This window comes from Micropterus salmoides, unplaced genomic scaffold (assembly GCF_014851395.1).
Source record: "Micropterus salmoides isolate LMB-PRFRI ecotype aquatic unplaced genomic scaffold, ASM1485139v1 Ms_hic_scaffold_20, whole genome shotgun sequence".
Classification (NCBI taxonomy): Eukaryota; Metazoa; Chordata; class Actinopteri; order Centrarchiformes; family Centrarchidae; genus Micropterus; species Micropterus salmoides.
In genome coordinates, this window is record NW_024041151.1 from 27,485,849 (window position 1) to 27,499,547 (window position 13,699).

Genomic DNA, 13,699 nt, shown 5'->3' on the forward strand with positions numbered 1-13,699 from the left:
TTACACTTATTATAAATTTGGCCATAATTTGGATTAAATTAATCAAATAAAACCCATTAAAAAAACATGACAAATTAAAATACAACACTGACAGTTTCAAAATGTGTGACATTCTCTTTACAGAATCTATAGTCTCAACCGATTTTGTAAGATAGTGACATTTGTATATTTATTCAGAAAAACTTTGGAGGGAATTCTTGTAGAAAGTGGCATACATAAGTGTGCATGAATTACTCTGTTGTTTTTATGGATTGTAGATGTTTTACCTGGTTGGTGAGTCCAGCGAGGGAGAGTCATTACAAGGAATAGTTTCACATTCTGACAAAGATCATTATTATTATTCACTTTCTTGCAGAGTGCTGGATGACAAGATTGACAACCTACCACTCTAGTTTTGTTTGTTAAATGTGAAGCTACAGCCAGGACACAGTAAGCCAGGGCTATACTGGGACAAAAAATCGGCCCTGGCATTTTTGGCCGAAGCGGCCCACCAAAATCGGTCGGATACCCCTCACCAATAGCCTACATCATTGATCCATTTAGGGGGTCAGATTAGAGGTGTGATGAAACACTGAAACATTTGCACAAATGGCAGTGGCGTCCACAGCTCTTTTACGCCTTCAGGTGCCTGTGCCTGCTCTATGCAGGGTACCGCAGCTGTTGAAGCTACTGCAGCCCCTGCAGCAAACATATTGCTTATTTTCGCACATCTGAAGAATGGGGCCTAATATTAGGTATGCAAAAGTCTTTTTTACCCTAAACAAAGTGTTGTAGTATAACCAGCAGTATATCATTAATGTGTAAGGTGATTTTGGGGGCGAGTTGGAGTTATTGAATATCTCTGCAGAATGTGTTTTCGGTCCCTGCGCACTCGTCTCACAGCCGGCTGCACGTAGAGACCAATGTCATTTGTTCTGCTCCTAGGAAGACTCATTTATGTGAAAATGTACTTGTAGCTCGTTGTCTACTTAACTACGATAATAAAGAGGCGTCGTTTGTGTTTTAAACACGTTTTGCTTACGAGTTATTGATCCCGGAAGCTCAAATCTGTGAATCTATTTCCAACTTTACTGAACTCAGTAATAAATGGCACCTTCCCAGTCATCTCTAATTACGAGATCTTTTCTCATAATTAGGAGATCCGGATCTCATAATTACGGGATCTCATAATTATGACATCTTATCTCGTAATTATGACATCTTATCTCGTTATTATGACATCTTTTCTCGTAATTACGACATCCTGATCTCGTAATTATGAGATAAGGCTTCCAATTTTTTTTTCTTTGGTGAATGCAATGCGCTTCCGTAGATTAGTATCTTTGTCCCTACTAGTTACTTTATTAACTACGATAATAAAGAGGCGTCGTTTGTGTTTTAAACACGTTTTCATTACGAGTTATTGATCCCGGAAGCTCAAATCTGTGAATCTATTTCCAACTTTACTGAACTCAGTAATAAATGGCACCTTTCCAGTCATCTCTAATTACGAGATCTTTTCTCATAATTACGAGATCCGGATCTCATAATTACGGGATCTCGTAATTATGACATCTTATCTCGTTATTACGACATCTTATCTCGTTATTATGACATCTTTTCTCGTAATTACGACATCTTTTCTCGTTATTATGACATCTTTTCTCGTAATTACGACATCTTTTCTCGTAATTACGACATCCTCATCTCGTAATTATGAGATAAGGCTTACAACTTTTTTTTCTTTGGTGAATGAAATGCGCTTCCGTACTAATCAATGTTTGCATACAATAATAATTCGAACCAGTGCAAGGACTCATTTTTTGTATGGTATGCTATAGCCTGTAACGATTCTTCCAAATTTAACGCAGAGGGAAGGTTGCAATTATTTGTGTGAAAAACGTCCTCTGGCATTAAATCATCAGACGCACCTGTTTGTGAACATCTGAGAAATCCGAGTTTATGACGAGTCCCTGAAAGCGGCAGGAGCGTCAAACCTCCACCCCTCGAGGAAGCCGAGCAACATCCATCAGACCCGTTGGACTCTCAGAGGTACGATCGAGCACTCCCCACACTGCACCCCATCAAACAGTCCGCCGGGTCGTCACACCGACCTCCAGGCACGTTTGGAGATCTCTGCGCTGATTTCCCTCTCCATAAGGACTGTGGAAGAGATGCGACGTCTCGGAGGAGGAGGAGGAGACGAACTGGCCAGGCAGCAGCAGCAGCAACAGCAGCAGCAGCAGACACCTGAGTGGAGGATCTGAGTTTGTTTCTATAACGTCAAAGAAAGGTAAGTGCCAAAGAGAAAAGAAGGAGACGTTAATCTTCCAGGCTCGGGTCGTGCCTGATGCAGATGATTGTTTGGTTGTTGTTTATTGGTGCGTTAGCGTGTTACTTGTCGTTTCCAGAGAAGGCAGGCGGTATGAGTCATAGCCCCGACGCAGGGCTGCTGGAAGATCTGCTGAGAAGTAAAGTGTCTGCAGCCACTAAAGCCACAGTCGTTTATCTGCACATGCAATGCGCTGCACCGTTGGCACTTTAGGCAAATTACTGCGTTATATGTCTGTGTGTGTGTGTGGACGTGATCTGCCATGCATTTTCTCTGTAGAGTTGGCATACAGTGTGTTTGTAGCTGGTGTCTGTGTGGGTGTGCATGCACGTGTGTGTATGAGCCTGCAATTCACGGGGGAATGTAAGAGATAAGGTGTTACTTGTCAGGTGGACATTCCTGTCTACTTTAGGTCTGGAGTGGTTTTTGATGGTTTAGTGTAGGCCCCTAAGTTCTAATGAATAGAATTCTATGATGCTACAACATACAGTGATATTTTAGACAACAGTGTTTCCAACTTTGTGTTAACAGTTTGTGTTTGAGCCTTCCCTCTTTCAACATGACAATGCCCCCCCGTGCACAAAGCCGGGTCCATAAAGACATTTTTCCACCTGTTGGTTGTGGGAGAACTTGACTGGACTGCACAGAGCCCTGACGTCAATCCCATCCGACACCTTTGGGATGAACCTTTTGGGAGCAAACCCCTGCAGCCAGGTTCAAAAATCTTGTGGAAAGCCGGAAATCAGAAGAGCGGAGGCTGTCATAGCAGCAGATTATATCACATATGGGTGTATATTTAAAGGCCCCGGAAACCTATTTTCTCACTCAGCTTCTTACTATGATTGATAGATTCCTACACGAAAACACAAGTCATAACAGTGTTGAGTATTTCATAGAGAATTCTCTTTTTTTGCTCTTCTAGGTAGTTTGAAGTGGCTGGGGATTAGTAGGAAAAAGGTGATGTCACATACTTCATGCATGAGTAGAATCAGAACACCCGCACAATCCCGATGAAGGAGATTAGCTGTTTAGCCGTTTCTAGAGAAATACTTAAGATTTGAAGCCAAGCTTTAGGCTACTGCACTTTGTTTGTGTGTCCACATTATTTCGCCCACGTAGTTGTATTTCCTGTTTTTAAAAGTCTGGCTGAAATATTTTTGGGAGTTTTAATGTTAGACCGGAAAATAACTTGAACCAACTATCTTTTTTCAGTTCTCATACTTTAAGCAGAATGTATTTAACTGTGGCCAGACTCAACCACAGAAATGCCATTCTGGGAGTAAAAGTCGAGAGAGAATGGCGTTCCTGCTCAGATTTGGAAAATCTATTCAATGTTTTTGGAAAAATTGCTCTTAAATCAAATATAATTTGTCTGTGCATGCACCACAAATCCAGATTCTGCCCATACAGCCAATGGTAAGGCGTGACATCCAGGGTCCCTGGAACCAGTCCCCAAAGTAGGGTTTCTTTGTCAGAGCATATATTTACTTTGCTATTGTAAACATTACTGTTGCTGCTCTAGAAACAACATTTAATTCTATTTACAATATTCAGTCCTAATTATGTACTGAATTTATTGTTTTTTAAAGTATACTTTTTTAAAAGCACTTTCAGTAATGAAAACGTATTGATGAAGAAGTGAACCGATAACCGTATTAAAAATCCTAATTAGACCCATCCTTAAACACTACTACAATTTGTCAAAAAAATGTGTCTTTAATGGGTACCCACTTAATTTCCCTGGGACCCAGTCAAATGACCACCTGTGGGTGCTGGGGACTAAATTGAAAACCTATGAACATCACTGAAGCTGTCGAGAAAGTCATTAAAATCGATGGTGGTCGTTTGCTTTCTTCGAACATTGGTGGCACCTTTGACATATCTTGTCTCGTTAATGTTATGTTAATCTTGATTATTTGACAATACATGTGTTTATTGTTGTTGTTGGACAGGAGAGGAAACAATGCAGTGTGTGAGGAGAGCAGAGTTAAATCAATAAGAATTGATTTTACTCACCACCGACACCCACCCAAGTATAGTTCCCCCAGTAAAATGTGGCCATTTCCACCACTGGATAGCCTGTTTCCCTACTGAAATGCACCATGGGAGTCATCGTTTACCTCCCCTTACAGTTTTTATGTTCACAGCTTTTACCTTTCACTTTTGATCAAAGAGGAAAAGTGTGCTGTTGGTCATCTAACATTGTCAATGGAAAAAAAACAAAACAGGAGTGTTGCTGAGAGGTAACACAAAGCTTCTATCTGTGTCTGATTATGTCTCAAAAATATCTGTTTTTAGATTATATAGGAAGTGGGCGTGGCTCATTCTGGAGGTTTTTAGATAGTCTGCTTGATTTTCTGCATTAAATCAATTTCAAAACTGCCATTTATGCTCTTGATACATATATCTATAAGTTAAGCTGCCAACAAAGTAACATAATATTCTGAACATGTGCCTGAATTAATCACATAATAAAACATTGTTTGTATTTGAATGCCACCTTGAGTCTAAATAAAAGCTGAGTAACTGTTAATGATCTGGGTGGAAGCCTAGATGAATGTAAAGTCTGCTATAGACAAAATATTGTCCATAATAATCCTTTTGCCTGAATGCGTATTCTCTTAAAAATAATAGGAGATTGTGCATGCAGTGGGAGGAAATCCAAAAAAATCTATTTTGTTTGAAAATGTCTTTTAAAAAATGAAAAAGATATTGACAAAACATTTTCGCCCATTAGCATGCACTTTTGAGATAGTCCCTAACTTCAGCTCGTCCGTTTCCTGTCTTCTGTCAAGTCACGCACAGCCTCAGGCTTCATTATTGTATCATGAGGTAAAAATAACACCTGTGGAACATCAGCCAAGCTTTAAGTGTTTCTGCAAAAATTCAAGTGTTTTTCGAACCTGTTCAGAGCGCATTATCTGTCTGAATAATGTCTTTGCAGAGACTACACATGTTCTCAGCCTGTAAATGTGATAGGAAGCTTTGTGTCTGTATAATAGTTTGCAGCTTCTGTCACAAATCAACCAGTACTTTGTCTGCACTCGTTGCTTGTTTTGACTTCACCGTAAACTGTTCAGGTAGGTGTTTCCCTGAATGAGAGACGATACTTCAGATAAACACACGAGGAGCTCCCCTGCCACTGTGACAGTAATGGAGTATCTCTCTCCGTCCCATAGGCAGACTCTGGGTATTTGTTGACTCATAAATCAGTTTGTAAACAAAGATGGAAGGAGCAGAGGTAATTAGTGGAAGCAGCCTTTATTGGTTTGGTAATGCACTCTACGTCCCTTGAGCTGCTGGCAGCTTTATTGTTTTGTGTCTCCAGTATCAATCCAAGTTGATGGACTCGTAATGGAAATAACAGATTACATTTGGCTCGTGGGGTTGTTATCTCTGCTTGTATTATTGTACACTGAAGGCCTCGGCTTCCTCAAAATCGCTATTCATTTGTTAAAATTTCATAAACAGATGAATTAATCAACAAAACAGCGCAAAAGTATGCCAGCAAGTTGCGAGGTTGCAGCAGATTGACATGCGTTTCATCCAGGGAGTGAGTGATGGTGTGTGAATGCAGTGAATGGTTATTTCTCCCCTATTTCAGTGACATTTTGCGTTCACACCTCTGAAGTGCCGCTGTTTGTTGAAAATGTTTGCTAATGCTGAGGAGTGTCTAAACAACATCCAGACCTTTCTGCAAAAGATTGACACTGATATTCTCTCTCAGATATAATTATGGGACATTATAGCAGTTTTGTTTTCATTTAAATGCAGAGCTATAGAATAAAAATGAATATTGGACACTGAGTGCTCAGTACAGAAATGACAGACTGTCTGCGATGTGGAGCCATCAACGCGGCCTTAATAGTAATTAACATTTCCCTTTCCAATCATGCAGACTTTATTGTTCCCATGTCTTCTCAGCCAAATTCTCCTCCTCCTTTTCCATTCACCCCTCCTTCCTGCTCTGTCTGCCACATCATCTGACGGAGATAACAATAATCTGGAGTCACAGTCAAACTATTTGTACATGTTCCATCATGTAGACCTTTCATGCCATTATCATTTAGTTTTCATGAGGTGTATCAGCAGTTTCCATGGTAATGTTTAAAAATTCTGGTTTATGACATTCATCCAGAGAGAGTTATAGCTGGCAAGAATACAGGTTAGGTGTTTTGCTGTGATGATTCTCTGTGACCTTTTAACTCTGGGATGGCTCTCCCTAACCACTATGCCCTTTTCCTCCCGCTCTCTGTCTTTCCCTCTCTGGCACAGCTTCTCTCACCTCCTCCTGCCGCCTACCTGCAGTGTATTGGCCAGAACCAGCGGGATTCAGCCTTCCTAAGATGATTAATGCATAGATAAGATTTCTACCTGATAACGAGGGCCTGCTTGCACTAACACTCCTCTCCAACTCAAGCGTGGTGTGTGTGCTTTTCTGATTGGCTGTCAGCAGAATTGAGTTTCAGTGATAGAAATGTTTCTTGGCAGCAATAATCGGGTTAATTAATAATTCTCTGGGGTTTTTTTTTCTTAGAACTAATGAGCTAAATTACAAACCAGAGCTGTAATGAATAAATGCTGGTCAATATAAACCCGCTGGAGCCAGGAATAATCACAAGACGAGACAAAACAGTCTGTTTTTGGTTCTATTGCTGCCTTGACTGTCACTTGCTTTTATATCCTGCCAGTCCTCACAAGAAAAATGGCTTATTTCCACCCATTTATGTTTTTTGAAGTCGTCAGGTATAAAGAGCGAGAAAGTCCATGTAGGGAGGTCGGTGGGATGGAAGGATGAGTGACTTATTGAGTGAGTGACACATTGAGGAGACTGTGTGGAAGAAGATAAGTTGACATGTTTTAAGGTACATAACATTTTGTAGATGATTTACTTCACGTGACTTGCATAGTGTGACTTACATAGGGTACTTAATTTGAACCCAAACCACAATCTTTTCCTAAACCTAACCAAGTAGTCTTGTTGTCTGAACATCACCAAACAACAAACTTTTTGACATTTTTCCATGGCTTAAACTTCATGCGACTTAGCAAGCACCAGTCCAGCTTGCCAAAACTCGTACATGTGGTTTTGGGAAACCTTCATATATGTCGTATTTTCCAAGCTGCATATGTTGTGTTGGAAAATTGTCTTGTATGTCATTTTGGGCGTGTTGTTTATACTCCACACTACAGAGTAGAGCTGAACGATTAATTGCATTTGCGATATTATCGTGATGTAATAAAACGAGATTTACTAATCGCAAAGGCTGCAATTACACTCTGGTCTGACGAAAGCAGTCTGACGAAGTACCTTGCCTTCTTGTTGTACACTGGCCTTAAGCTTGACAGAAGCTGACACTACATAATCCTTAGTTAAGTAGCACCAGCCACCCGCGGGTAACTTGGTGGTGGGTGAAATCGTCGGGTCATCCGCGGCTTTGACAGACAGGAAAAATGCACAACAGAAAGACACGTGTAGTGAGGTAAGGGCATTGTGGCGATCAGCGCCTGCGTCATACACACAGCCACTGTCAGCTCAGGAAATATCTGTGTAACTGCGTTTCAAACCAGTCTGTCCCGAGTTACAGCCTGGTTACAGCCAGTGCGCTGCTTACCCGCATCGGAGGCTGCGGGGGAACTCCGGTGTTGTCGGAGAATTACTAAGCTTGTCTATTAAACACAAGAGGCGTCACTTGGTTTTATTTTCGTTGGCCAACTTTTGAACTGAACCTCACACTGAGTATTTTTTGTTTGCTTATTGGGATACAGAAAGATGGACTGGATGGAGGAGATTTGAACTGAGATAAGGACTCATTAATTGGTGGTTGAACTGTGGGTTTATCTCTGGGATTAAAAAAATCGCAATTAGATTATTTTCCAAAACTGTTCAGTCTAGAGCCTCCAAATTCTCAAGAGATTGTATTATTTTAATAATTTTAAAAAGCCTTAGACCATGTCATTCATGAACCGTCACATGTGCAAGGAAGATGTATAATAATAGATGGCTGTCTATAAAATATAAGAAAATGCTAACAAAAGTAAGAAGAGTCATATTAGCTGAGCTGCATCTTGAGCACTTAGCACACAGACTTTAACAACTTGAATGTGAAAGGAGTCGCTCGTAGTGATGAACCCACAGAGAATTCTGCAATGTTGTGGTTCCCCTCAGCTCTCTGCAGCAGACGGACACAGTTAGACTAGCTGGTGAACATAGCAGAGCATTTAGCTTAAGTGCCTGACATTTGTCCCAGGAGTTGGTGGTGACCAAACCAGAGCTAAAAGGAGAGTAAATGCTGGACTTATATTCATCAGTTAGACAAAAGTCTAAGGCTGCTGTTGCTCTATATCTGCTGAATGTGTAAATAAACAACTGTTAGCTAATGTGTTTGTGTTTAAAGCTTGTGTTCACTGCCCTGGAGTGGCCAAAAAATCAGTTCATGTTTAAAATCAAGCAATTGGTGTTCGATTAAAAAAAAACAGACTGATAGACCAGTTAATAATGAAAATAGGCAGCAGCCATATTTGCAACCAGTCCAACCTCGTGTATTGTTTAAAGCTCTCTGTAACATTTGTAGTCTTTTGGTGGGAGGATGGAGATGGTGTGACACATTTAGGTTAACAATTTGATCTCAAGTGTCTCGCTCAGTCCAGCCAGTCAGTCTGCATAATTTACAGCTGGATAAACCGGAAAGGGGGTTAGGGAGAGAGCAAATTTAAAGGAACTTGGGATGACAAAGACAGAAGTGCATTGAAATTGAAGTGCATTTGTATGTGGTGAGCTCAAACAAACAACTCAGTGTAGCAGAAGAAGAACTTGATAAGAGTTTCAGAATCATCAGTCATAATGACTTAAACAGACTCCATGTTTGCTTAGAGGCGGACAAACTATGTAATGTATATGTGGTTTCTAGATTAGTTCAAATATATATCTGACATTTCTGTACATCACATGTTATTTATTGGCAGGCATATCTGCTGATACCCATGTATTGGCCAGAAGCAGAATTAGCCATGCAAATTTATTAGTCTAGCTCTATTCCTGAGACTATTAGATAGAAAAATCATTCCTAAAAGTTTGCTATGCCACAGAGAGAGACAGAGACTTTGACTGAGAAATGGACTGATTGAAAGAGTGAGAACAGAAATCTGGGTCTGAGTGGAGGATCAATAATGTTCTTCTTGAACTGACTGTTCTTCTGGACAGTAAATCAGCTTGGCAGTACATTCTCTCCCCTCAACCTTTATCCTCACTCATAAATATTACTACTTCTCATGACGGGGAACTCATCGCTGTGCAGTGCTGTTTTAATGATGGAGCCTAATGTTGATTTATATACAGCAGAGGCACATTGTTCTCTGAGGGATCTGTGAGATAGATAGATGCTGTTTCTCCATCCTTATGCTGTGTTCTCTGAGCATCACATCAAGCTGCACTACTGGATAATATGAAACTGTGCGGTTCATTTTAAACAAATTAAAGGTTTGTTTATTTATAAATGAATGATTAACACTTTCCCCCAGTGATTGTTATCTGTGGACTGCCTTTTCATGCGTGAGCTAAATGAAATGCTGTTTTAAAATGTTACTTCTCAAATGCTTTTTACTCATTCCAGTTCCCTGTAAGCCATATTTACACAACTGGTATTAAATATCTGCTTTCTTACTCATTGATAGTAACTAGGGTTGGGTAATGTTTCAAATTTTACAATACCAAAACCATTACCCTTAAATTGATACCGATACCAATAGAGTGCTTCAATCGATACCTTGCCACCTGTTGAAGCCATAATAGTTCTTTGGTATTATTTTATCAAATAATTGTTGTATAAAAATTGTTAAAAATGTTTGGCTGCAAACAAAACCATACAAATAGTAATTTATCACCCCAATTTGGTTACAAAAAGGATCAAATGCAGTACTCATTTGACTGGAGACGTTTCGATACTACTCCATTTTCGGCTGTTTGGTATTGAGTCGCAATGACCATCCCTGATAGTAACTGAAAATAATGACATAATATAATACTTTCAGGGCAACTTTCAGCATGTCTGCTAATGCCACTGTTTTCCCCACATATTTCACAAGCTTGTGGTAAGGTCAAAGGTCAGACGAACCAACAAACATTCACTGTATGTCCAGGAAGCATTTACTAAAATCCTGTTTATATTAAAGCAAAAGATTGTTTTCTTAGATCCATATTAGTTGTTACCTTGGCTACTCGACCTGGGGTCCATAGTATGTTTTCACAGCCAACATCGAAACACACAGATTGAAACACAGCAATATACAGAAAAGGGCAATACATAGAGTCCCTATAACTACATTCATATATTCCTGCACACAACATCGTAAGCAACGCAGTTTGTTTAATGCGGCAGTGGCAGAGGGGACAAAACTCCTGCTGAAGCGTAGTGTCCTCAATTTTAACGTCCTGAATCTCCGTCCAGATGGCAGTAATGTGAAGTGATGATTGCGGGGGTGATCTGTGTTATTTGCTGTTGTGAGGACTAGGTGTGTGATGGCTCTGCCGTTCATGTCTAAGTTTGGGTGTGGGAAGGGACATGATTTTATGTGATGCTGGTAAGTTTGTTTTTGTTGGGGATGGTGGAAATGGTGTAGAAGCAGGGCCAACAGTACAAGAGGATGGGTTGGAGTATGCTTTCAGTTTTAAAGCAACAACAGGAGGTTGGGGGGCAACAGACAGTGAGTTTACTGATAACTTAGATTAGAATGAATGCACCGATTGCATTTTTCCTGGCCGATTCCAATATCTGATTTATTTGTTTTTTTTAAAAAACCTTTTCATCAATGGAAAATCTTTTTCTTTATTAGGATCCCTATTAGCACCAGCATACGCATTGTCTATTCTTCCATTAATTTGTATTTTCATAATAACAGCAGCAGGTGAGCCATGTGGAGGAGGCTTGTTTTTAAGGACATCGCGTATTGAAACGATCAAAACCACGGTGGTTCCGAATGACATCGGCACCAACAGGTTTGTTTACTGTTTTTACCAATATTGAGATTTAATATGCGATTAATTTTTAAGCTCTTTACCTTCTGTATTATTCAAAACGGACAAGGTGTAAATCGGTGTATAATATGACCAACACAATATTAGATAGATTAAACATACACTTTCTTGTGGGTCAGGCCTGTGTTATGATGAAATTAGGTGATGGATGAATTATTATTATGAGCAATGGTGGAGACGAAATGTCAAATTTTAATAATATGAGAAAGATAATTTGAGTAAAGTCCTGGCATTAAATAATATGATATAATATCATCAGGTTGGCCTACCTACAGACAACAAGACCCGCGGGTGGCGTGTGCTACTTTCATTCCCTGTGAGACACTAAAGTTTCTGTCATGTCAGCTTCTGCCAAGCTTAAGGCCGTTGTACAACAAGTCAAGGAACAGCGTAACGTGCAAAGTTGATGCTTCGTCTGCAGACTGGTTTACTCTTGCGTGTCGCGTGACTAGAGTGTAATCGCAGTCTTTGCGATTAGAAAATCTCGTTTCATCACATCGCGATAATATCACAAATGCAATTAATCATTCAGCCCTACACGTAATATCAGAGAAAATATCTCTTTCTCTGTCAAATATACGTTTATAATATAATATTTTAATGTACATTTATACATAACTGAGTTTTGGAGGTGCTGATGTAGGCAAATATGTCAAGTTTGTTGGTCTGTTGTTGTGGTTGGTGGTAAGGTTGGCTAGAGCATCAGCAAAGTCCAATAGAGCTAAAGCTGCCTGATCAAGGTCCAGTGAATGTCTCTGGGTTTACCTGCTGTGGTGTGAGCCAGTCTTTGGTGAGAAGAGGATCAATGAGGATGCAGCCTTGTCTCACTCCAGACTAAACAGGGAACCACTGAAAGATGGTTTGGATTCCGACAATGAGATGAGACAAAGAGGATTACCAAAATAAAAGGGACCTATTTGAAAATGGGTAAGAGTATTTATTTTACAGAAACCTTGTTTGCAATATCACAGTATCACAGAAACCATTTTGCAGCACGGCATGACAGATGAAAATCTGACTAGCATGAAGTTGTTATTCAGTCCCATTTTATTTCAGTACCCTCTAACACTTGGTGAAAAAAGAGTCACAGACAACACTACAGTACTCAAAAAACAATATTACAAAATTAAATTTTAGACATTTACTGTGCATTATCATTTATCTATCTGCTTTTCCTTGTTACATTATAGTTAATTGACTGTCTTTCAGGTTTTGTACTGTTGGTCAGACAAAACATTTGAGAACGTATGTAAATTGGAAATTGTGATGGGCATTTTCTCTGTTTTATAAACCAATTTTTTGGGGAAATAATCATTAGTTGCAGCTAGGGCTGGGCGATATGGCCAAAAATGTTATCACGATAAAAACATTTCATATCATTCGATATCGATAATTATCACGATAAATGTCAAATCATTATTTCTTCCAAGTTTAAAGGCTGATTTTTGCTCCTGAGTGAAAATTGAAGAAACCAGGCCCGTATTCATAAAGATTCCTCTCAGAAAACTCTTAATTTAGAAACGTTTAAAAACGTTTATGTAACAGTCTGAGCTTAAGAGCGATCAGGGACTGATCTGAGGGCAACTCTGAGCAAGGAAATGTTCTTTATTTACCATGCTGTTAATTTCCTTAAGGTATTTGATTGGCTTAGAATGATAAAAAATATTCCACTCTTTCCAATTACACCTATTGCTGCCATGTCTATTTAATTGGTGGTTTGAATGTTGGTTTTGCGGGTGATCAAAACCAAGAAGGGCCAGAAAGCCCAACTGGACAGAGGAACAGTGTTTACTGTTAGCCCAGTTAGTGGATGAACACAAGGCCATTCTAAAAGGAAAATTCGGGCTGGGTGTCACAGCACATGGCAAGAAGCAGACGTGGGAGTGTATAGCACAATCTATTAACGGTTCAGTTTTTTAAGCCTGCAAGGTGGGAATGTCCAGTGGAAACGAAATGAACAATAAGAGGTTCTGAAAGTGCTGTAATTGTTTGTGTGATCACTCTGCTTACAGAAGGTTGTGACAGACCCAAATCATCACTGCTGCATTGTTGCATTTTCCCAGTTGCCAAATATCGTAATGTAGTGATTACTTTCATTTCTGGCGCTACGGCATTCCTGCGCTGTGTCGGAGATGTTAGCGCGTCTCTAATAAGATCAGTCACAAACATGATCCCTGCACGATCTAATCTATAGCGTCCGATTAACTCACTGTCATCCGTTGTCTGCAACACATTTCTTCTCCCTCTTCGTCTTTCTGCCATTTTCTCCTCTACTAAAGAAACTCTTAAGCCTCTTAAAAGTCCTCGTCCGTGCTCCTAACAATTTTGACTTTAAAACCTATTTTAAGGGTTAA

At 39.8% G+C, this 13,699-nt stretch overlaps 1 protein-coding gene across 1 annotated transcript in view; it reads left to right on the plus strand.

Moving 5' to 3' along the window:
- The first annotated feature begins 2,032 nt into the window (after window positions 1-2,032).
- The window catches only part of rab27b (RAB27B, member RAS oncogene family), a 73,887-nt gene continuing 62,220 nt past the window's right edge, over window positions 2,033-13,699 (plus strand). The window contains exon 1 of the mRNA XM_038733892.1: window positions 2,033-2,272. The gene's annotated coding sequence lies outside the window, so the exon portion shown is untranslated. The remainder of the gene's footprint in view (window positions 2,273-13,699) is intronic.